This window comes from Schistocerca americana, chromosome 7, assembly GCF_021461395.2.
Source record: "Schistocerca americana isolate TAMUIC-IGC-003095 chromosome 7, iqSchAmer2.1, whole genome shotgun sequence".
Taxonomy (NCBI): domain Eukaryota; kingdom Metazoa; phylum Arthropoda; class Insecta; order Orthoptera; family Acrididae; genus Schistocerca; species Schistocerca americana.
In genome coordinates, this window is record NC_060125.1 from 44,164,840 (window position 1) to 44,187,308 (window position 22,469).

Below are 22,469 nucleotides of genomic sequence, written 5' to 3' on the forward strand. Positions count from 1 at the left end.
GTCCCCTGGGCCTGACGGTCTTCCCATTGAATTTTATAAAAAGTACTGGCACCTACTCGGAGCGAAGATCACAGACATGGTGAACGAGGTCTTGCAGGGGCAGTCTGTTCCAGGAGAGTTTAAAGAATGTAAAATTGTTCTCCTCCCTAAGACCAGAGGTGGAAAATCTGTAACAAATCTTCGGCCGATATCACTACTGAATTCCGATTACAAGATTGTAGCTCGTGCAGTTAAGATGAGGCTTCTGCCGCTCACTTCCAACATGCTTTGCAAACAGCAAACATGTGCTTTTCGGCGGACTATACTGCAAACGGTTGCCTTTTATAGGGATGTTATTGCGCTCGCTGACGCCAGCAACGTACAATGTGGTCTGCTCTTTCTCGATTTTTTTAAGGCATTTGATCTTGTCAACCACACGTACCTACTAGAGACACTGCGGCGCTTGGGCTTCTTACCGTCCGCGATCGCAATAATAAAAAATGTAGCCATCGGAATCACTGCAAAAATTTCAGTAAATTCGCAACTCACGAAACGGCTCCTCATCGACAGAGGTGTCCCTCAGGGCAGCCCCTTGTCGATGTTGCTGTTCGTCATTTCGCTCGAGCCGCTCCTCACGCACCTGCAGGCGAAGCTTAGTGGTTTAACGATCTCAGGAGTGAAGTCCGTAACAGGAGCTTATGCGGATGATGTTGGGATTGTTATCAGAGATGAGTCTGACGTCACTGCGCTTGAAGCTGTCCTCAAGACCTACTGTCAGGCGTCTGGAGCACACATCAATGAACAGAAAAGCAAGTTTTTAAATCTGCGAGGCCTCGACCGTCTTCAAATTTCGTGTGCCACACACGTCAGTGAACTGAAAGCTCTAGGGATAGTGTTGAAGGCGTCAATATTAAACATGACGGCGGCGAACTGGAGGGATGTGGCTCACAAAATCAACGGTGCAGTCATTGATAACTACCACAGAAGTCTGAACCAATTTGACAGAATTACGTTGATTAATACGTGTGTTTTATCTAAGGCCTTCTACACGGCGCAGGTTCTTCCTATTCCTGCAGGAGTGGCTCAAAATATCATGTCAAAAGTTACGAATTTTCTATGGAAAGGCGAGATCTTTCGTGTATCTGCACGAACAGCAGCGCTACACCCAACGCATGGAGGGATGGGATTGGTTGACATACGGCGCAAAGCACTGGCTCTGTACGTGTCACGCACGGCGGCAATCATACAGGGTGCACCTCATGGTCTTACGGCACAGTTATTTCATGCTGTCCGGCCACACAGTCTTGAATCTCCGCTGAATGTTCAACCTATTTGTTACCGGCTTAAACATATCAGAGAGTATTATCTCGAGTATAGCTACCTTAGTCCCCAGTTACGGCACACTCAGTCCTTAACGGCAAAAGCAATTTTGGCGGAAAGGAGGGAACACGAAAGCCAGAATCCGATTGTTAGCAAATATAGTGGAGTCCAATGGGATGCAGTATGGCGAAACGTTGGTTCCCCTGTTTTGAGCTCGGATGCCCGTACTGCGTGGTACAAAGCAGTCAATAATATCATAAGTACCAATGAGCGACTCCACCGGATAGGGCTGAGTGCTACCGACCTCTGTCTTCACTGCAACCTCACAGATACCGTGCTGCACAGATGCACCTGTGGGGAACGTCTCCACAACTGGAACTGGATTCAGCAACAAGTCGCACTTATCACTCGCAGTGTTCCCGCCAATGTCCACGCAATGATGATCTATCGGCCTGATTTTAAGTTTTACCCACAGACGAAAAATAATACTGTGGCTTGGTTACTGGGTCATTATTCTAGTTATATCTTTAACAAACTTGGGGATGATGATCCTGTCGCATTCAAAATGCATATGGCAATCGAATTTCACAAAACACTTCAATACAAGAATCATGGCAAGAACTTTGGAAATATGCTTAACATTGTATTCAAAAAAATGGGAATAGGGTAGTGAACCGGGAGTGTGGGGGTGGGTTGGGACGCGGAGCACCTGTAGTGCCGCGAAGAGGCCCCACTGCTTCTGCCTCGTGTCCTGACTTCAGCCACTGCGCCTCGGTACCTCCCTCCAACTGTGCACACGGATTACCAGAATACACTTGGATCCGAGATGAGAAAACATCTTTTTGTTTCGTTTTGTTTTTTTTTTTTTCTTCTTTTTAAATTCTTCTTGCCCAACTCTTCACGGTGCTCCCTAAAGGAGGGGATTTCGTAAAAAAAAAAAAAAAAAAAAAAAAAAAAAAAAAAAAAAAAAAAAAAAAACAACAATTAATTAAAAGAATAAAGATAAAAAAATGAATTAAAAAAAAAATGGATCAGGCGTCGGACATCGAATCCGAAGATTAAAAAAAAAAAAAAAAAAAAAAAAAGTGGCAGAGCGCAAAAAAGAAAAAAAAAAAAGTGGTTAAGGCGAAAAAAAAAAAAAAAAAAAAAGCGGTCTAAGGCGCCAGATTTAAGCTCTGGTTCCCTAAGGGGAGCGTGGGTTCGAACCCCACATCTGACAATGCATTTTAAATATTCCAAAACTACCAATTTCGTACATGCGGGAAAACAAGTAAATTACGCGGGAACAGGTTCCACAGATACTACTAGAGACGGCAGTGACTATGGTGCTTGCCTTGCAAGTCTGATTGTCTGGCGGTCAGAAAGAATGGAAAGCTGCTAGGAGACATGGCTTTCGCCACGAGGCCAGGATTCGATTACCGGTAGCCGAACATAATTTTGCTTGCTGTGTCTTGGTTATTCTCACAGCATTTACGATATCTTTGTGTTGTGGTTTTTGGGGTAACAAAAAAAAAAAAAAAAAAAAAAATGGATAAGGTATCGGTCTCCTAAACCGGGGATTGTGGGTTCGAGTCCCACCATGTCAAAAAAAAAAAAAAAAAAAAAGTCGGTAGAGCATGAGACTCTTAATCTCAGGGTCGTGGGTTCGAGCCCCACGCTGGGCGGCGCCAAATTTTGTGTCTACGCGGATGCAACCTGCGCCCCTCTCGTGAGCCTTGCGTAATGAACGTAACGGGTTACGACGATGCCTAGCTTCGTATGAATATCAGAGGAATGGTTTTTGAAGCTGAAAGTAACTCTGAAATGAATTAAATGTGTTGTTTTGAAGTTTTAGGCGTACATCGATATCGTGTGAGATGTGTAAGAAAGCAGCAGCTGTGCTAACTAAATACAAATAATGGTCGCTAATGCGGTGCGTTTCCAGCTGAAGGGCTCCGATTCACTAGTCCACAAGAATACAGTACCCGAAAATTGCGCTAGGCGGCGCCTCCTTAGCTCAGTGGCAGAGCGCTGGTCTAGTAAACCAGAGGTCGTGAGTTCGATCCTCACAGGGGGCAAATGAATTTTGTAAAAGCCCCTTCTACCGTAGCCCTTTCGAAAAAAGCGGTCAAGGATAAAAAAAATTATGAATGGGTGCGGTATTAAAGAAGTGCTCTCGCAAATGAATAGTGCGAATGGTGCTATTAAAGTAGGCACCAGAAACTGCTGCTTTTGGCAGTCTCCGGAGAATGCCGACGTGAAATACTTAGTTCTTGTGATGTATTTTCTACCCCTGGTAGAGACCCTCGCGGTTGTCGTCGTCGTCGGCGCCGCCGCCGCTTTGGTAATAGCGGCAACTCGCCATTGTATGACATAGGGTGAGGTACCTTCTGCAACCGACTGAGATGGCAGTAAGCGATTGAAGCTGATTTGCAACCTCTTGTTTGATCAGCGTCATAAGGGCTTGAATGTAACTTGCGATGGGACACAGCAAGAAGTAGCGTCGCCTTTTTAGTACTGAAATTGGAGATGGAGAATTGCGTCAAAGATGGGAAATTCATTCCGGCAAGCGTACAAATGGCGAAAATGAGGTGTGTGTGGGGAAGCATATTGCGCCAGTGACCGTGTGGCCTAATGGATAAGGCGTCGGACTTCGGATCCGAAGACTGCAGGTTCGAATCCTGTCACGGTCGAGTTTTTCCAGTTCTGCAAAAGATGCATGCTGTTTTACTGTGTTGTTTGAGTACTACAAAACTAGTTGAAAGTTGCTGCTGTGCGCTTCCTGGCTGCAAACCGGCGTCTACCTGAAGCTCAAGCAAGACAAAGGGGTTGTGTAGCGAAATTTTCGGCACAGTGCCGATCAGGAGAGTTTTCTTGGAACTACTGCGTCTGACTCAGGACCCAAGAGCTACGCCACAGGCGTCTGCGCACAGTCGAGCATGTGTGTTGAATAATGGTGCTGATAGCCACGTATCATTTCAAGTAGATTTGATGCCTTTCGGAGACAATTTTTCATTGAATAGGATTGTAGCTCATTTGTGGCAGCAGGAAATAAGCTGTAGTCAAAAGGATCTTCCATAGAGGGTCGCAGGTCGCATAAATACTGTATGGCTCGTAACGCGTTGTGTGGAGCCCGGCTAGCTCAGTCGGTAGAGCATGAGACTCTTAATCTCAGGGTCGTGGGTTCGAGCCCCACGCTGGGCGGCGCCAAATTTTGTGTCTACGCGGATGCAACCTGCGCCCCTCTCGTGAGCCTTGCGTAATGAACGTAACGGGTTACGACGATGCCTAGCTTCGTATGAATATCAGAGGAATGGTTTTTGAAGCTGAAAGTAACTCTGAAATGAATTAAATGTGTTGTTTTGAAGTTTTAGGCGTACATCGATATCGTGTGAGATGTGTAAGAAAGCAGCAGCTGTGCTAACTAAATACAAATAATGGTCGCTAATGCGGTGCGTTTCCAGCTGAAGGGCTCCGATTCACTAGTCCACAAGAATACAGTACCCGAAAATTGCGCTAGGCGGCGCCTCCTTAGCTCAGTGGCAGAGCGCTGGTCTAGTAAACCAGAGGTCGTGAGTTCGATCCTCACAGGGGGCAAATGAATTTTGTAAAAGCCCCTTCTACCGTAGCCCTTTCGAAAAAAGCGGTCAAGGATAAAAAAAATTATGAATGGGTGCGGTATTAAAGAAGTGCTCTCGCAAATGAATAGTGCGAATGGTGCTATTAAAGTAGGCACCAGAAACTGCTGCTTTTGGCAGTCTCCGGAGAATGCCGACGTGAAATACTTAGTTCTTGTGATGTATTTTCTACCCCTGGTAGAGACCCTCGCGGTTGTCGTCGTCGTCGTCGGCGCCGCCGCCGCTTTGGTAATAGCGGCAACTCGCCATTGTATGACATAGGGTGAGGTACCTTCTGCAACCGACTGAGATGGCAGTAAGCGATTGAAGCTGATTTGCAACCTCTTGTTTGATCAGCGTCATAAGGGCTTGAATGTAACTTGCGATGGGACACAGCAAGAAGTAGCGTCGCCTTTTTAGTACTGAAATTGGAGATGGAGAATTGCGTCAAAGATGGGAAATTCATTCCGGCAAGCGTACAAATGGCGAAAATGAGGTGTGTGTGGGGAAGCACATTGCGCCAGTGACCGTGTGGCCTAATGGATAAGGCGTCGGACTTCGGATCCGAAGATTGCAGGTTCGAATCCTGTCACGGTCGAGTTTTTCCAGTTCTGCAAAAGATGCATGCTGTTTTACTGTGTTGTTTGAGTACTACAAAACTAGTTGAAAGTTGCTGCTGTGCGCTTCCTGGCTGCAAACCGGCGTCTACCTGAAGCTCAAGCAAGACAAAGGGGTTGTGTAGCGAAATTTTCGGCACAGTGCCGATCAGGAGAGTTTTCTTGGAACTACTGCGTCTGACTCAGGACCCAAGAGCTACGCCACAGGCGTCTGCGCACAGTCGAGCATGTGTGTTGAATAATGGTGCTGATAGCCACGTATCATTTCAAGTAGATTTGATGCCTTTCGGAGACAATTTTTCATTGAATAGGATTGTAGCTCATTTGTGGCAGCAGGAAATAAGCTGTAGTCAAAAGGATCTTCCATAGAGGGTCGCAGGTCGCATAAATACTGTATGGCTCGTAACGCGTTGTGTGGAGCCCGGCTAGCTCAGTCGGTAGAGCATGAGACTCTTAATCTCAGGGTCGTGGGTTCGAGCCCCACGCTGGGCGGCGCCAAATTTTGTGTCTACGCGGATGCAACCTGCGCCCCTCTCGTGAGCCTTGCGTAATGAACGTAACGGGTTACGACGATGCCTAGCTTCGTATGAATATCAGAGGAATGGTTTTTGAAGCTGAAAGTAACTCTGAAATGAATTAAATGTGTTGTTTTGAAGTTTTAGGCGTACATCGATATCGTGTGAGATGTGTAAGAAAGCAGCAGCTGTGCTAACTAAATACAAATAATGGTCGCTAATGCGGTGCGTTTCCAGCTGAAGGGCTCCGATTCACTAGTCCACAAGAATACAGTACCCGAAAATTGCGCTAGGCGGCGCCTCCTTAGCTCAGTGGCAGAGCGCTGGTCTAGTAAACCAGAGGTCGTGAGTTCGATCCTCACAGGGGGCAAATGAATTTTGTAAAAGCCCCTTCTACCGTAGCCCTTTCGAAAAAAGCGGTCAAGGATAAAAAAAATTATGAATGGGTGCGGTATTAAAGAAGTGCTCTCGCAAATGAATAGTGCGAATGGTGCTATTAAAGTAGGCACCAGAAACTGCTGCTTTTGGCAGTCTCCGGAGAATGCCGACGTGAAATACTTAGTTCTTGTGATGTATTTTCTACCCCTGGTAGAGACCCTCGCGGTTGTCGTCGTCGTCGGCGCCGCCGCCGCTTTGGTAATAGCGGCAACTCGCCATTGTATGACATAGGGTGAGGTACCTTCTGCAACCGACTGAGATGGCAGTAAGCGATTGAAGCTGATTTGCAACCTCTTGTTTGATCAGCGTCATAAGGGCTTGAATGTAACTTGCGATGGGACACAGCAAGAAGTAGCGTCGCCTTTTTAGTACTGAAATTGGAGATGGAGAATTGCGTCAAAGATGGGAAATTCATTCCGGCAAGCGTACAAATGGCGAAAATGAGGTGTGTGTGGGGAAGCATATTGCGCCAGTGACCGTGTGGCCTAATGGATAAGGCGTCGGACTTCGGATCCGAAGACTGCAGGTTCGAATCCTGTCACGGTCGAGTTTTTCCAGTTCTGCAAAAGATGCATGCTGTTTTACTGTGTTGTTTGAGTACTACAAAACTAGTTGAAAGTTGCTGCTGTGCGCTTCCTGGCTGCAAACCGGCGTCTACCTGAAGCTCAAGCAAGACAAAGGGGTTGTGTAGCGAAATTTTCGGCACAGTGCCGATCAGGAGAGTTTTCTTGGAACTACTGCGTCTGACTCAGGACCCAAGAGCTACGCCACAGGCGTCTGCGCACAGTCGAGCATGTGTGTTGAATAATGGTGCTGATAGCCACGTATCATTTCAAGTAGATTTGATGCCTTTCGGAGACAATTTTTCATTGAATAGGATTGTAGCTCATTTGTGGCAGCAGGAAATAAGCTGTAGTCAAAAGGATCTTCCATAGAGGGTCGCAGGTCGCATAAATACTGTATGGCTCGTAACGCGTTGTGTGGAGCCCGGCTAGCTCAGTCGGTAGAGCATGAGACTCTTAATCTCAGGGTCGTGGGTTCGAGCCCCACGCTGGGCGGCGCCAAATTTTGTGTCTACGCGGATGCAACCTGCGCCCCTCTCGTGAGCCTTGCGTAATGAACGTAACGGGTTACGACGATGCCTAGCTTCGTATGAATATCAGAGGAATGGTTTTTGAAGCTGAAAGTAACTCTGAAATGAATTAAATGTGTTGTTTTGAAGTTTTAGGCGTACATCGATATCGTGTGAGATGTGTAAGAAAGCAGCAGCTGTGCTAACTAAATACAAATAATGGTCGCTAATGCGGTGCGTTTCCAGCTGAAGGGCTCCGATTCACTAGTCCACAAGAATACAGTACCCGAAAATTGCGCTAGGCGGCGCCTCCTTAGCTCAGTGGCAGAGCGCTGGTCTAGTAAACCAGAGGTCGTGAGTTCGATCCTCACAGGGGGCAAATGAATTTTGTAAAAGCCCCTTCTACCGTAGCCCTTTCGAAAAAAGCGGTCAAGGATAAAAAAAATTATGAATGGGTGCGGTATTAAAGAAGTGCTCTCGCAAATGAATAGTGCGAATGGTGCTATTAAAGTAGGCACCAGAAACTGCTGCTTTTGGCAGTCTCCGGAGAATGCCGACGTGAAATACTTAGTTCTTGTGATGTATTTTCTACCCCTGGTAGAGACCCTCGCGGTTGTCGTCGTCGTCGGCGCCGCCGCCGCTTTGGTAATAGCGGCAACTCGCCATTGTATGACATAGGGTGAGGTACCTTCTGCAACCGACTGAGATGGCAGTAAGCGATTGAAGCTGATTTGCAACCTCTTGTTTGATCAGCGTCATAAGGGCTTGAATGTAACTTGCGATGGGACACAGCAAGAAGTAGCGTCGCCTTTTTAGTACTGAAATTGGAGATGGAGAATTGCGTCAAAGATGGGAAATTCATTCCGGCAAGCGTACAAATGGCGAAAATGAGGTGTGTGTGGGGAAGCATATTGCGCCAGTGACCGTGTGGCCTAATGGATAAGGCGTCGGACTTCGGATCCGAAGATTGCAGGTTCGAATCCCGTCACGGTCGAGTTTTTCCAGTTCTGCAAAAGATGCATGCTGTTTTACTGTGTTGTTTGAGTACTACAAAACTAGTTGAAAGTTGCTGCTGTGCGCTTCCTGGCTGCAAACCGGCGTCTACCTGAAGCTCAAGCAAGACAAAGGGGTTGTGTAGCGAAATTTTCGGCACAGTGCCGATCAGGAGAGTTTTCTTGGAACTACTGCGTCTGACTCAGGACCCAAGAGCTACGCCACAGGCGTCTGCGCACAGTCGAGCATGTGTGTTGAATAATGGTGCTGATAGCCACGTATCATTTCAAGTAGATTTGATGCCTTTCGGAGACAATTTTTCATTGAATAGGATTGTAGCTCATTTGTGGCAGCAGGAAATAAGCTGTAGTCAAAAGGATCTTCCATAGAGGGTCGCAGGTCGCATAAATACTGTATGGCTCGTAACGCGTTGTGTGGAGCCCGGCTAGCTCAGTCGGTAGAGCATGAGACTCTTAATCTCAGGGTCGTGGGTTCGAGCCCCACGCTGGGCGGCGCCAAATTTTGTGTCTACGCGGATGCAACCTGCGCCCCTCTCGTGAGCCTTGCGTAATGAACGTAACGGGTTACGACGATGCCTAGCTTCGTATGAATATCAGAGGAATGGTTTTTGAAGCTGAAAGTAACTCTGAAATGAATTAAATGTGTTGTTTTGAAGTTTTAGGCGTACATCGATATCGTGTGAGATGTGTAAGAAAGCAGCAGCTGTGCTAACTAAATACAAATAATGGTCGCTAATGCGGTGCGTTTCCAGCTGAAGGGCTCCGATTCACTAGTCCACAAGAATACAGTACCCGAAAATTGCGCTAGGCGGCGCCTCCTTAGCTCAGTGGCAGAGCGCTGGTCTAGTAAACCAGAGGTCGTGAGTTCGATCCTCACAGGGGGCAAATGAATTTTGTAAAAGCCCCTTCTACCGTAGCCCTTTCGAAAAAAGCGGTCAAGGATAAAAAAAATTATGAATGGGTGCGGTATTAAAGAAGTGCTCTCGCAAATGAATAGTGCGAATGGTGCTATTAAAGTAGGCACCAGAAACTGCTGCTTTTGGCAGTCTCCGGAGAGTGCCGACGTGAAATACTTAGTTCTTGTGATGTATTTTCTACCCCTGGTAGAGACCCTCGCGGTTGTCGTCGTCGTCGGCGCCGCCGCCGCTTTGGTAATAGCGGCAACTCGCCATTGTATGACATAGGGTGAGGTACCTTCTGCAACCGACTGAGATGGCAGTAAGCGATTGAAGCTGATTTGCAACCTCTTGTTTGATCAGCGTCATAAGGGCTTGAATGTAACTTGCGATGGGACACAGCAAGAAGTAGCGTCGCCTTTTTAGTACTGAAATTGGAGATGGAGAATTGCGTCAAAGATGGGAAATTCATTCCGGCAAGCGTACAAATGGCGAAAATGAGGTGTGTGTGGGGAAGCATATTGCGCCAGTGACCGTGTGGCCTAATGGATAAGGCGTCGGACTTCGGATCCGAAGATTGCAGGTTCGAATCCTGTCACGGTCGAGTTTTTCCAGTTCTGCAAAAGATGCATGCTGTTTTACTGTGTTGTTTGAGTACTACAAAACTAGTTGAAAGTTGCTGCTGTGCGCTTCCTGGCTGCAAACCGGCGTCTACCTGAAGCTCAAGCAAGACAAAGGGGTTGTGTAGCGAAATTTTCGGCACAGTGCCGATCAGGAGAGTTTTCTTGGAACTACTGCGTCTGACTCAGGACCCAAGAGCTACGCCACAGGCGTCTGCGCACAGTCGAGCATGTGTGTTGAATAATGGTGCTGATAGCCACGTATCATTTCAAGTAGATTTGATGCCTTTCGGAGACAATTTTTCATTGAATAGGATTGTAGCTCATTTGTGGCAGCAGGAAATAAGCTGTAGTCAAAAGGATCTTCCATAGAGGGTCGCAGGTCGCATAAATACTGTATGGTTCGTAACGCGTTGTGTGGAGCCCGGCTAGCTCAGTCGGTAGAGCATGAGACTCTTAATCTCAGGGTCGTGGGTTCGAGCCCCACGCTGGGCGGCGCCAAATTTTGTGTCTACGCGGATGCAACCTGCGCCCCTCTCGTGAGCCTTGCGTAATGAACGTAACGGGTTACGACGATGCCTAGCTTCGTATGAATATCAGAGGAATGGTTTTTGAAGCTGAAAGTAACTCTGAAATGAATTAAATGTGTTGTTTTGAAGTTTTAGGCGTACATCGATATCGTGTGAGATGTGTAAGAAAGCAGCAGCTGTGCTAACTAAATACAAATAATGGTCGCTAATGCGGTGCGTTTCCAGCTGAAGGGCTCCGATTCACTAGTCCACAAGAATACAGTACCCGAAAATTGCGCTAGGCGGCGCCTCCTTAGCTCAGTGGCAGAGCGCTGGTCTAGTAAACCAGAGGTCGTGAGTTCGATCCTCACAGGGGGCAAATGAATTTTGTAAAAGCCCCTTCTACCGTAGCCCTTTCGAAAAAAGCGGTCAAGGATAAAAAAAATTATGAATGGGTGCGGTATTAAAGAAGTGCTCTCGCAAATGAATAGTGCGAATGGTGCTATTAAAGTAGGCACCAGAAACTGCTGCTTTTGGCAGTCTCCGGAGAATGCCGACGTGAAATACTTAGTTCTTGTGATGTATTTTCTACCCCTGGTAGAGACCCTCGCGGTTGTCGTCGTCGTCGTCGGCGCCGCCGCCGCTTTGGTAATAGCGGCAACTCGCCATTGTATGACATAGGGTGAGGTACCTTCTGCAACCGACTGAGATGGCAGTAAGCGATTGAAGCTGATTTGCAACCTCTTGTTTGATCAGCGTCATAAGGGCTTGAATGTAACTTGCGATGGGACACAGCAAGAAGTAGCGTCGCCTTTTTAGTACTGAAATTGGAGATGGAGAATTGCGTCAAAGATGGGAAATTCATTCCGGCAAGCGTACAAATGGCGAAAATGAGGTGTGTGTGGGGAAGCATATTGCGCCAGTGACCGTGTGGCCTAATGGATAAGGCGTCGGACTTCGGATCCGAAGATTGCAGGTTCGAATCCTGTCACGGTCGAGTTTTTCCAGTTCTGCAAAAGATGCATGCTGTTTTACTGTGTTGTTTGAGTACTACAAAACTAGTTGAAAGTTGCTGCTGTGCGCTTCCTGGCTGCAAACCGGCGTCTACCTGAAGCTCAAGCAAGACAAAGGGGTTGTGTAGCGAAATTTTCGGCACAGTGCCGATCAGGAGAGTTTTCTTGGAACTACTGCGTCTGACTCAGGACCCAAGAGCTACGCCACAGGCGTCTGCGCACAGTCGAGCATGTGTGTTGAATAATGGTGCTGATAGCCACGTATCATTTCAAGTAGATTTGATGCCTTTCGGAGACAATTTTTCATTGAATAGGATTGTAGCTCATTTGTGGCAGCAGGAAATAAGCTGTAGTCAAAAGGATCTTCCATAGAGGGTCGCAGGTCGCATAAATACTGTATGGTTCGTAACGCGTTGTGTGGAGCCCGGCTAGCTCAGTCGGTAGAGCATGAGACTCTTAATCTCAGGGTCGTGGGTTCGAGCCCCACGCTGGGCGGCGCCAAATTTTGTGTCTACGCGGATGCAACCTGCGCCCCTCTCGTGAGCCTTGCGTAATGAACGTAACGGGTTACGACGATGCCTAGCTTCGTATGAATATCAGAGGAATGGTTTTTGAAGCTGAAAGTAACTCTGAAATGAATTAAATGTGTTGTTTTGAAGTTTTAGGCGTACATCGATATCGTGTGAGATGTGTAAGAAAGCAGCAGCTGTGCTAACTAAATACAAATAATGGTCGCTAATGCGGTGCGTTTCCAGCTGAAGGGCTCCGATTCACTAGTCCACAAGAATACAGTACCCGAAAATTGCGCTAGGCGGCGCCTCCTTAGCTCAGTGGCAGAGCGCTGGTCTAGTAAACCAGAGGTCGTGAGTTCGATCCTCACAGGGGGCAAATGAATTTTGTAAAAGCCCCTTCTACCGTAGCCCTTTCGAAAAAAGCGGTCAAGGATAAAAAAAATTATGAATGGGTGCGGTATTAAAGAAGTGCTCTCGCAAATGAATAGTGCGAATGGTGCTATTAAAGTAGGCACCAGAAACTGCTGCTTTTGGCAGTCTCCCGAGAGTGCCGACGTGAAATACTTAGTTCTTGTGATGTATTTTCTACCCCTGGTAGAGACCCTCGCGGTTGTCGTCGTCGTCGGCGCCGCCGCCGCTTTGGTAATAGCGGCAACTCGCCATTGTATGACATAGGGTGAGGTACCTTCTGCAACCGACTGAGATGGCAGTAAGCGATTGAAGCTGATTTGCAACCTCTTGTTTGATCAGCGTCATAAGGGCTTGAATGTAACTTGCGATGGGACACAGCAAGAAGTAGCGTCGCCTTTTTAGTACTGAAATTGGAGATGGAGAATTGCGTCAAAGATGGGAAATTCATTCCGGCAAGCGTACAAATGGCGAAAATGAGGTGTGTGTGGGGAAGCATATTGCGCCAGTGACCGTGTGGCCTAATGGATAAGGCGTCGGACTTCGGATCCGAAGATTGCAGGTTCGAATCCTGTCACGGTCGAGTTTTTCCAGTTCTGCAAAAGATGCATGCTGTTTTACTGTGTTGTTTGAGTACTACAAAACTAGTTGAAAGTTGCTGCTGTGCGCTTCCTGGCTGCAAACCGGCGTCTACCTGAAGCTCAAGCAAGACAAAGGGGTTGTGTAGCGAAATTTTCGGCACAGTGCCGATCAGGAGAGTTTTCTTGGAACTACTGCGTCTGACTCAGGACCCAAGAGCTACGCCACAGGCGTCTGCGCACAGTCGAGCATGTGTGTTGAATAATGGTGCTGATAGCCACGTATCATTTCAAGTAGATTTGATGCCTTTCGGAGACAATTTTTCATTGAATAGGATTGTAGCTCATTTGTGGCAGCAGGAAATAAGCTGTAGTCAAAAGGCTCTTCCATAGAGGGTCGCAGGTCGCGTAAATACTGTATGGCTCGCAACGCGTTGTGTGGAGCCCGGCTAGCTCAGTCGGTAGAGCATGAGACTCTTAATCTCAGGGTCGTGGGTTCGAGCCCCACGCTGGGCGGCGCCAAATTTTGTGTCTACGCGGATGCAACCTGCGCCCCTCTCGTGAGCCTTGCGTAATGAACGTAACGGGTTACGACGATGCCTAGCTTCGTATGAATATCAGAGGAATGGTTTTTGAAGCTGAAAGTAACTCTGAAATGAATTAAATGTGTTGTTTTGAAGTTTTAGGCGTACATCGATATCGTGTGAGATGTGTAAGAAAGCAGCAGCTGTGCTAACTAAATACAAATAATGGTCGCTAATGCGGTGCGTTTCCAGCTGAAGGGCTCCGATTCACTAGTCCACAAGAATACAGTACCCGAAAATTGCGCTAGGCGGCGCCTCCTTAGCTCAGTGGCAGAGCACTGGTCTAGTAAACCAGAGGTCGTGAGTTCGATCCTCACAGGGGGCAAATGAATTTTGTAAAAGCCCCTTCTACCGTAGCCCTTTCGAAAAAAGCGGTCAAGGATAAAAAAAATTATGAATGGGTGCGGTATTAAAGAAGTGCTCTCGCAAATGAATAGTGCGAATGGTGCTATTAAAGTAGGCACCAGAAACTGCTGCTTTTGGCAGTCTCCCGAGAGTGCCGACGTGAAATACTTAGTTCTTGTGATGTATTTTCTACCCCTGGTAGAGACCCTCGCGGTTGTCGTCGTCGTCGGCGCCGCCGCCGCTTTGGTAATAGCGGCAACTCGCCATTGTATGACATAGGGTGAGGTACCTTCTGCAACCGACTGAGATGGCAGTAAGCGATTGAAGCTGATTTGCAACCTCTTGTTTGATCAGCGTCATAAGGGCTTGAATGTAACTTGCGATGGGACACAGCAAGAAGTAGCGTCGCCTTTTTAGTACTGAAATTGGAGATGGAGAATTGCGTCAAAGATGGGAAATTCATTCCGGCAAGCGTACAAATGGCGAAAATTAGGTGTGTGTGGGGAAGCATATTGCGCCAGTGACCGTGTGGCCTAATGGTTGAGTTCCGCTTGCGACGCCGTGCAGGTCGCACGTGTTGTGCCTTCGCTCCGCAATAGCGTGTGCAAGCCGTGACTACTTTCTTTGTTTACGTTGTTTGCTAGATTTGCTGTATTGTGCTTCCGTCAGTTCACTTTTAGTGTTTTGTGACGTTTTGTGTTAGCGGTCTCGACCGTTTACTAAGTGGATATGTCGTCCAGGTTGTTCCCAAGGAAATGTACTCTGTGTTTCGAATTTGACAAGTCTACACGTCATGTTCAACCGAGTTCCATGGAAGTTCACGATTTCATAGTGGATGTCATTGGTATTACGTCTGACCAGGTTCATACTGCCTATTACGACACAGATCTCTACTGTTTCTTCGTCAAGTTGTTAAACCCTGTGTTACTGGAGAGGATTCTGTTAAAACATGGTAGCAGAGCTGAGTTCCGTCATCGTGACGCCTCGGTGAGTACTGTTCTCATATCCAATGCTGATGTAGAATACAAAAATGTCCGTGTGTACAACCTGCCGCCGGAAGTTGAAAACTGTTATTTACGTGAGATTTTGACGAAATATGGGGAGGTCAAGCAAATCCGTAACGAACGTTGGTCTAGTCAACATCGGTTACAGTGTTTTAGTGGCGTCCGGTCAGTCGAAATGCACGTCAAGCAAGATATCCCCTCCCATCTTATTGTTTGTGGGTATAAAGTTCATGTCACGTACAGTGGGCAACCAGGCACATGCTTTATTTGTAATGAAACTGGTCACTTGCGTACGAACTGCCCTAAACGTGTATTTGTTCTCAAAAGTACTTTGGAACAGCGTAAAAAGTTGACATTGGCTGATCTTGTTAGGGAGCCACCAATCACGGACATCGACCGCCCTCGTGATGGTGAAATATTGCCCCCGGAGCCTGGTTTGCCTGTTGCCGACTTTCCACCCTTTCCTTCAAAACCGGTTACAGATACGCCTGCCTCCAAATCTGACGTGCAGCTGCTGAGCCACAAACGGCGAAGAACGTGTGATGATGATAGTCCGGACGAGGCTCTCCAGGAATTAGAACTCGACGTCCCAAAAGAGATGCCGGTTACGGTTACTGACTCAAGTTTTTCTGAACCGTCGCACGCAGCTGTCGACGCTGCGGCTATTGACGTCATTCCGAGTGACGTACAGGCAGCTTTGGCACCACAACAGCCGAGCCCGCCGCCTGAAGTCGCGACGTCACCACAGGCCGAATCACAACAAGCGCGTGCTTCCGATCAGCATAACGAGGCAGGCAGTACTTGTGTACAAACTGACGGAAGTCAAAGTCCGTCTACAAACAAACACGAAGTTCGTGCTAGTGACAACAAACAAACTTGTCCACCTTCTGAGTCAGTTCTTTCCGCAGATCAGATGGTTGAGGCGTCACAGCACGTTATGGATTGCGAAGTCACTCAGGACCCTCCCACACCTCCGTCTGCCGATGTGTTCCCTAGCAGAGCACGTAGTAGGACCAAAGTTCAACCGAACGTCAACGCAGTACGGAAGAAAAACAAACCCAACGACACACAAGTGACTGTTCGTGATCCTCCCGACAATGCAGACCATTCCGAAGTCTCTATGCCCTTGTAATGCGACCAGTGTTGTTTAGTGACCCTTTCCGTACCTCACTGTAATAATGGCACAAGCGTACAAATTCGTCTCCCTGAACATAAATAAGATTCGATCTGATCTCAAAATTGCGGCCCTACAGCAGTTTCTATACGAATCTGACGCTGATATTGTGTTGTTGCAGGAAGTTACTGTTTTAAATCTCTTCATCTCTGGTTTTAAAACCATATCAAACGTTGCTCCTGAGGAAAGTACAGGTACCGCACTTTTATTACGGGAAGGCATTCCAGTTGGGGAGATCGAGTTTCTAGATTCCGGTCGAGGAGTGAGCTGTAAAATTTTTGATGTAACCCTTGTTAATTTATATGCCCCATCAGGCAACAGCAACAAATTCGAACGGTCACGTTTTTATAAGGAGGATGTTACGTATCTGTTGAGGAGCAGTCCTCAAAACCTGATAATAGGAGGTGACTTCAACTGTGTTCTACGTAAAAACGATCAGTCCCCTAATTTTAACTACTGTAAAGAACTGCACGAGCTCGTTAAGAATATTAAGCTGAAAGATGCTTGGGAACTGAAGTATCCTACTTTAGTTAAATTCACTTTTTTCACCGTTACTTCATGCAGCCGTCTGGATAGAATTTATCTATCGGACTGTATCAGTGACAGACTCCTAGCGGTTGACGTAATCCCGGCTAGTTTTACCGACCATTGCGCTTTTACGGCAACGGTTCACTTAAATCGACAGCCTACCAAATTATTTCGTTCCCCGTGGATGTTAAACATATCGCATCTGGCGGACGCTGAGTTATTTGACGTTATCAGGCATGTGTGGGAAACTTGTTTGCGTTCCATCACTTTTTATCCGACTAAAGCGATGTGGTGGACCGCTGTTGCGAAACCAAAGCTTCGAAAAAGTCTCATTTATTATAGTGCTCAGAAAGCACGCGCCTTCAAGAGGACCTTTGAGTTTTACTACACTGTGCTGCGACAACTGTATGATTCATCCACTGCGACCAACACTAACTTTCCATCAATTCAACGTGTCAAGGCTAAACTTGTCAGCTTGAAGCGTCAACAATTGGAAGGTCTGAAAGTTAAATCCAAACCTAAATCTGTTTTAGCCGACGAAATGACATCTATGTACCATTTATTTAAGCATTTCTCGCGCCGCCGCAGGGCTTTCATTGATGTTTTGGAAAGGGATAATGGGGAATTACTCTCTACTCAAGCGGCCATTATTAGTGAAATTCACCAACATTTCCAACGACTGTATTCCAGTGAAATTGTCAATGAACCTGCTGTCAGTGCAGTGGTCAATGTTTTTGATAGGGCGATTACTCCTGCTGACAATGTCGACTTTTTATCGGACTTCACTCCTGAGGAAGTTTTAGCCTTGATCTCCAAGTCGCCTTCCTTTAAATCGCCTGGTCCTGATGGTTTGCCCAAGGAATTTTATATCAAATTCTGGAATGTCCTTGGTGGTACTTTTACTGAAATTGTTAATGAAGTCATGAGTGGTGGTCCTCTTCCTGCCGAGTTCAAGGTGGGTAGAATTGTTTTAGTCCCGAAGAGAACTGGTCACAAGCGAGTTGATAATCTCCGTCCAATCACATTATTAAACTTTGATTATAAAACGATTGCCCGAGCGATTAATAGCAGAATGACCCCCATCCTTGGGAAAGTTATTCATTCACATCAGTCTTGCCTTCCAGGGAGATCCATTATGACTCCGGTTGCGGAGTACAGAGACGTTATTTCAGTAGCGGCCGTAACCAACATCAAATGTGCTTTCCTTTTTCTTGACTTTTGCAAAGCTTTTGACCGCGTTAGTCATCACTATTTAGAACGCATCCTGCAACGAATTGGACTCGAAGAACGAGCTGTGGCAGTCATTCGGCATATGATAACAGGCATTACTGCTAGGATCACCGTTAACGGTCAGCTGACACAAGCTGTTGGTATACGACGAGGTGTACCGCAAGGCAGTCCTTTGTCGATGTCGCTCTTTGTTTTGTCGCTCGAGCCATTTCTGAAGAGATTGTGTATCACATTAACTGGCCTTTCTGTCTTCGGGAGCAATCTTACTGTGAGGGCTTACGCCGATGATGTTGCTGTTATCCTACGTCATGAGTCTGAAGTGGCCCAATTGCGGGCTGAGATTGATACTTACAGCACTGCGTCTGGAGCGAAACTCAGTGAGGGTAAATGTAAGGTTCTAAGCTTACGGGGCTTCGAATCTCTTGCTATACCGTGGGCGCAGATCGTCGAACAACATGTTGCTCTGGGTATCATCATCGATAGGTGTCCCTTACGTATGGCAGCTAAAAACTGGAAACTTACTGCCAATCGAATACAGGGAGCTATAGTGGAAAACACCTGGCGATCGACAAATATCCTCCAGAAGATCAGGATTTTGAATACATACATACTCTGTAAAGCTTATTATGTCGCTCAGGTGTTCCCTCTTCCCAAAATGCAAGCCCATAAGATCATGCGTTTGTCCAGCAGGTTTGTGTGGCTCGGTCATATTTTTAAGTTAACCTATACCACACTGTCAAAGTCAGTGCAAGCTGGGGGCCTGCAACTCAATGATATCCGTCGAAAGGCGACAGCACTCTATATAAAACGAACAACTGTGATGATTACCACGATGCCCCATACTATCACATCGAAGCTGTTTCGCATTGTTCGCCCAAAATGTATGAAACCGCCAATTGACATCGGGAAACTAAACTTTCAATTGCAACATGTCGGTGTTTATTACCTCGAAATGAGTTACTTAGGTGACAGTGTTTCCACAAGTCCTTGTCTCACGACAGTGTTCTTAATTGCTCAGTGGCAGAAGTACGAAGCTCCAAATACAATTGAAATGCACTACCCAAGAATCGTCTGGACGGCAGTGTGGACCAATATTACTCTCAAAATTCATTCTTCCGATGTGCTTTCCGCCTGGTATAAAGTTGTCCACAATCTTATTCCAACCAACGAAAAACTCAACCGCATTGGCTTAAGTGCTACTGACAACTGCCTCAAATGTGGATTAGTAGACACTCTGAGGCACAGGTTTACTTGCTGCGGGCATCAGTTCAACTGGCATTGGGTGCGGAAACGATTGGCGCTGCTCACACGTAGCACTGAAAGTCTTTATACGACTGATATCCTCCTGTGGCCTGATACACGGTTTTACCCCAAAACGAAAAACAATACTGTTATGTGGATGCTGGGACATTTTGTCAATTACGTCATGACCCAACACGGAGAAGACAATATTACTGCCTTTACTGCTTATATGGCAACGGCATATTGGCGAAGAAACCAGTTCCCACACATTAAGAGGGATTTTGGCAATATGTTAACAATCCTGTTTGAGAAACAGGGAATTGGGTGATTCTAAAGTATATCCGCGATTCCTGTCACCATTTCCATGGTGAAGTTCCCAGGTACAAGTCAACAGTGACAACTATTTTCGTTATCATTTCGCCTATGGCGCTTGAAGAACCTGAAGTTTTCTTTTCTTTCTTATTCCTCATTATTTGTTTTTTGAGGGAAGAGACATCCCTTTATTTTATTTATTTATTTATTTATTTTTTTTTTTTTTTCTTTCTCTCTTCTTGGTTTTGAGAAAGATTTCTAATCTTCGTTGGCACTTATATTCCAAAGAAGACGAAGCAATGAGCTCCTTGTAATCCCGAAGAAATTGAATTCCTTTTGTGTACTGTTGTACGATGCCAGTGAATCTGGAGACTTTGATTTCATTTGAATATAGCTGAAGAAGCTCGCCAAGGAAGGCATTCATGGAGAGCGCAAGGAGGGCTGTAAGGGGAGAAGGGAGGCCCTAAAAAAGAAAAAAAAAAAAAACTATAAAAAAAATTAAAAAAATAAAAAAAAAAAACAAAAAAAAAAAAAAAAAAAAAAAAAAAAATGGATAAGGCGTCGGACTTCGGATCCGAAGATTGCAGGTTCGAATCCTGTCACGGTCGAGTTTTTCCAGTTCTGCAAAAGATGCATGCTGTTTTACTGTGTTGTTTGAGTACTACAAAACTAGTTGAAAGTTGCTGCTGTGCGCTTCCTGGCTGCAAACCGGCGTCTACCTGAAGCTCAAGCAAGACAAAGGGGTTGTGTAGCGAAATTTTCGGCACAGTGCCGATCAGGAGAGTTTTCTTGGAACTACTGCGTCTGACTCAGGACCCAAGAGCTACGCCACAGGCGTCTGCGCACAGTCGAGCATGTGTGTTGAATAATGGTGCTGATAGCCACGTATCATTTCAAGTAGATTTGATGCCTTTCGGAGACAATTTTTCATTGAATAGGATTGTAGCTCATTTGTGGCAGCAGGAAATAAGCTGTAGTCAAAAGGCTCTTCCATAGAGGGTCGCAGGTCGCGTAAATACTGTATGGCTCGTAACGCGTTGTGTGGAGCCCGGCTAGCTCAGTCGGTAGAGCATGAGACTCTTAATCTCAGGGTCGTGGGTTCGAGCCCCACGCTGGGCGGCGCCAAATTTTGTGTCTACGCGGATGCAACCTGCGCCCCTCTCGTGAGCCTTGCGTAATGAACGTAACGGGTTACGACGATGCCTAGCTTCGTATGAATATCAGAGGAATGGTTTTTGAAGCTGAAAGTAACTCTGAAATGAATTAAATGTGTTGTTTTGAAGTTTTAGGCGTACATCGATATCGTGTGAGATGTGTAAGAAAGCAGCAGCTGTGCTAACTAAATACAAATAATGGTCGCTAATGCGGTGCGTTTCCAGCTGAAGGGCTCCGATTCACTAGTCCACAAGAATACAGTACCCGAAACTTGCGCTAGGCGGCGCCTCCTTAGCTCAGTGGCAGAGCGCTGGTCTAGTAAACCAGAGGTCGTGAGTTCGATCCTCACAGGGGGCAAATGAATTTTGTAAAAGCCCCTTCTACCGTAGCCCTTTCGAAAAAAGCGGTCAAGGATAAAAAAAATTATGAATGGGTGCGGTATTAAAGAAGTGCTCTCGCAAATGAATAGTGCGAATGGTGCTATTAAAGTAGGCACCAGAAACTGCTGCTTTTGGCAGTCTCCGGAGAATGCCGACGTGAAATACTTAGTTCTTGTGATGTATTTTCTACCCCTGGTAGAGACCCTCGCGGTTGTCGTCGTCGTCGGCGCCGGCGCCGCCGCCGCTTTGGTAATAGCGGCAACTCGCCATTGTATGACATAGGGTGAGGTACCTTCTGCAACCGACTGAGATGGCAGTAAGCGATTGAAGCTGATTTGCAACCTCTTGTTTGATCAGCGTCATAAGGGCTTGAATGTAACTTGCGATGGGACACAGCAAGAAGTAGCGTCGCCTTTTTAGTACTGAAATTGGAGATGGAGAATTGCGTCAAAGATGGGAAATTCATTCCGGCAAGCGTACAAATGGCGAAAATGAGGTGTGTGTGGGGAAGCATATTGCGCCAGTGACCGTGTGGGCTAATGGATAAGTGTCGGACTTCGGATCCGAAGATTGCAGGTTCGAATCCTGTCACGGTCGAGTTTTTCCAGTTCTGCAAAAGATGCATGCTGTTTTACTGTGTTGTTTGAGTACTACAAAACTAGTTGAAAGTTGCTGCTGTGCGCTTCCTGGCTGCAAACCGGCGTCTACCTGAAGCTCAAGCAAGACAAAGGGGTTGTGTAGCGAAATTTTCGGCACAGTGCCGATCAGGAGAGTTTTCTTGGAACTACTGCGTCTGACTCAGGACCCAAGAGCTACGCCACAGGCGTCTGCGCACAGTCGAGCATGTGTGTTGAATAATGGTGCTGATAGCCACGTATCATTTCAAGTAGATTTGATGCCTTTCGGAGACAATTTTTCATTGAATAGGATTGTAGCTCATTTGTGGCAGCAGGAAATAAGCTGTAGTCAAAAGGCTCTTCCATAGAGGGTCGCAGGTCGCGTAAATACTGTATGGCTCGTAACGCGTTGTGTGGAGCCCGGCTAGCTCAGTCGGTAGAGCATGAGACTCTTAATCTCAGGGTCGTGGGTTCGAGCCCCACGCTGGGCGGCGCCAAATTTTGTGTCTACGCGGATGCAACCTGCGCCCCTCTCGTGAGCCTTGCGTAATGAACGTAACGGGTTACGACGATGCCTAGCTTCGTATGAATATCAGAGGAATGGTTTTTGAAGCTGAAAGTAACTCTGAAATGAATTAAATGTGTTGTTTTGAAGTTTTAGGCGTACATCGATATCGTGTGAGATGTGTAAGAAAGCAGCAGCTGTGCTAACTAAATACAAATAATGGTCGCTAATGCGGTGCGTTTCCAGCTGAAGGGCTCCGATTCACTAGTCCACAAGAATACAGTACCCGAAACTTGCGCTAGGCGGC

The 22,469-nt window shown here is 46.6% G+C and overlaps 25 non-coding genes across 25 annotated transcripts; all 25 read left to right on the top strand.

The window, feature by feature from the left end:
* Positions 1-3,284: 3,284 nt before the first annotated feature.
* Trnat-agu lies at positions 3,285-3,356 on the top strand. Its single transcript has one exon. It is a non-coding gene; the product is annotated as a tRNA-Thr (tRNA).
* A 542-nt stretch (positions 3,357-3,898) lies between these two features.
* Positions 3,899-3,971, top strand: Trnar-ucg. The gene has a single exon. It is a non-coding gene; the product is annotated as a tRNA-Arg (tRNA).
* Positions 3,972-4,409: 438 nt separating this feature from the next.
* Positions 4,410-4,482, top strand: Trnak-cuu. Its single transcript has one exon. It is a non-coding gene; the product is annotated as a tRNA-Lys (tRNA).
* Positions 4,483-4,803: 321 nt separating this feature from the next.
* Positions 4,804-4,875, top strand: Trnat-agu. The gene has a single exon. It is a non-coding gene; the product is annotated as a tRNA-Thr (tRNA).
* A 545-nt stretch (positions 4,876-5,420) lies between these two features.
* On the top strand, positions 5,421-5,493 carry Trnar-ucg. Its single transcript has one exon. It is a non-coding gene; the product is annotated as a tRNA-Arg (tRNA).
* A 438-nt stretch (positions 5,494-5,931) lies between these two features.
* Trnak-cuu lies at positions 5,932-6,004 on the top strand. The gene has a single exon. It is a non-coding gene; the product is annotated as a tRNA-Lys (tRNA).
* A 321-nt stretch (positions 6,005-6,325) lies between these two features.
* Trnat-agu lies at positions 6,326-6,397 on the top strand. Its single transcript has one exon. It is a non-coding gene; the product is annotated as a tRNA-Thr (tRNA).
* Positions 6,398-6,939: 542 nt separating this feature from the next.
* Positions 6,940-7,012, top strand: Trnar-ucg. The gene has a single exon. It is a non-coding gene; the product is annotated as a tRNA-Arg (tRNA).
* A 438-nt stretch (positions 7,013-7,450) lies between these two features.
* Positions 7,451-7,523, top strand: Trnak-cuu. Its single transcript has one exon. It is a non-coding gene; the product is annotated as a tRNA-Lys (tRNA).
* Positions 7,524-7,844: 321 nt separating this feature from the next.
* Trnat-agu lies at positions 7,845-7,916 on the top strand. Its single transcript has one exon. It is a non-coding gene; the product is annotated as a tRNA-Thr (tRNA).
* Positions 7,917-8,458: 542 nt separating this feature from the next.
* On the top strand, positions 8,459-8,531 carry Trnar-ucg. Its single transcript has one exon. It is a non-coding gene; the product is annotated as a tRNA-Arg (tRNA).
* A 438-nt stretch (positions 8,532-8,969) lies between these two features.
* Positions 8,970-9,042, top strand: Trnak-cuu. Its single transcript has one exon. It is a non-coding gene; the product is annotated as a tRNA-Lys (tRNA).
* Positions 9,043-9,363: 321 nt separating this feature from the next.
* Trnat-agu lies at positions 9,364-9,435 on the top strand. The gene has a single exon. It is a non-coding gene; the product is annotated as a tRNA-Thr (tRNA).
* A 542-nt stretch (positions 9,436-9,977) lies between these two features.
* Positions 9,978-10,050, top strand: Trnar-ucg. The gene has a single exon. It is a non-coding gene; the product is annotated as a tRNA-Arg (tRNA).
* Positions 10,051-10,488: 438 nt separating this feature from the next.
* On the top strand, positions 10,489-10,561 carry Trnak-cuu. The gene has a single exon. It is a non-coding gene; the product is annotated as a tRNA-Lys (tRNA).
* Positions 10,562-10,882: 321 nt separating this feature from the next.
* Positions 10,883-10,954, top strand: Trnat-agu. The gene has a single exon. It is a non-coding gene; the product is annotated as a tRNA-Thr (tRNA).
* Positions 10,955-11,499: 545 nt separating this feature from the next.
* On the top strand, positions 11,500-11,572 carry Trnar-ucg. The gene has a single exon. It is a non-coding gene; the product is annotated as a tRNA-Arg (tRNA).
* Positions 11,573-12,010: 438 nt separating this feature from the next.
* On the top strand, positions 12,011-12,083 carry Trnak-cuu. Its single transcript has one exon. It is a non-coding gene; the product is annotated as a tRNA-Lys (tRNA).
* A 321-nt stretch (positions 12,084-12,404) lies between these two features.
* Trnat-agu lies at positions 12,405-12,476 on the top strand. The gene has a single exon. It is a non-coding gene; the product is annotated as a tRNA-Thr (tRNA).
* A 542-nt stretch (positions 12,477-13,018) lies between these two features.
* Trnar-ucg lies at positions 13,019-13,091 on the top strand. Its single transcript has one exon. It is a non-coding gene; the product is annotated as a tRNA-Arg (tRNA).
* Positions 13,092-13,529: 438 nt separating this feature from the next.
* Trnak-cuu lies at positions 13,530-13,602 on the top strand. Its single transcript has one exon. It is a non-coding gene; the product is annotated as a tRNA-Lys (tRNA).
* Positions 13,603-13,923: 321 nt separating this feature from the next.
* Trnat-agu lies at positions 13,924-13,995 on the top strand. Its single transcript has one exon. It is a non-coding gene; the product is annotated as a tRNA-Thr (tRNA).
* A 6,556-nt stretch (positions 13,996-20,551) lies between these two features.
* On the top strand, positions 20,552-20,624 carry Trnak-cuu. Its single transcript has one exon. It is a non-coding gene; the product is annotated as a tRNA-Lys (tRNA).
* A 321-nt stretch (positions 20,625-20,945) lies between these two features.
* Positions 20,946-21,017, top strand: Trnat-agu. Its single transcript has one exon. It is a non-coding gene; the product is annotated as a tRNA-Thr (tRNA).
* A 1,058-nt stretch (positions 21,018-22,075) lies between these two features.
* Trnak-cuu lies at positions 22,076-22,148 on the top strand. Its single transcript has one exon. It is a non-coding gene; the product is annotated as a tRNA-Lys (tRNA).
* Positions 22,149-22,469: the final 321 nt, after the last annotated feature.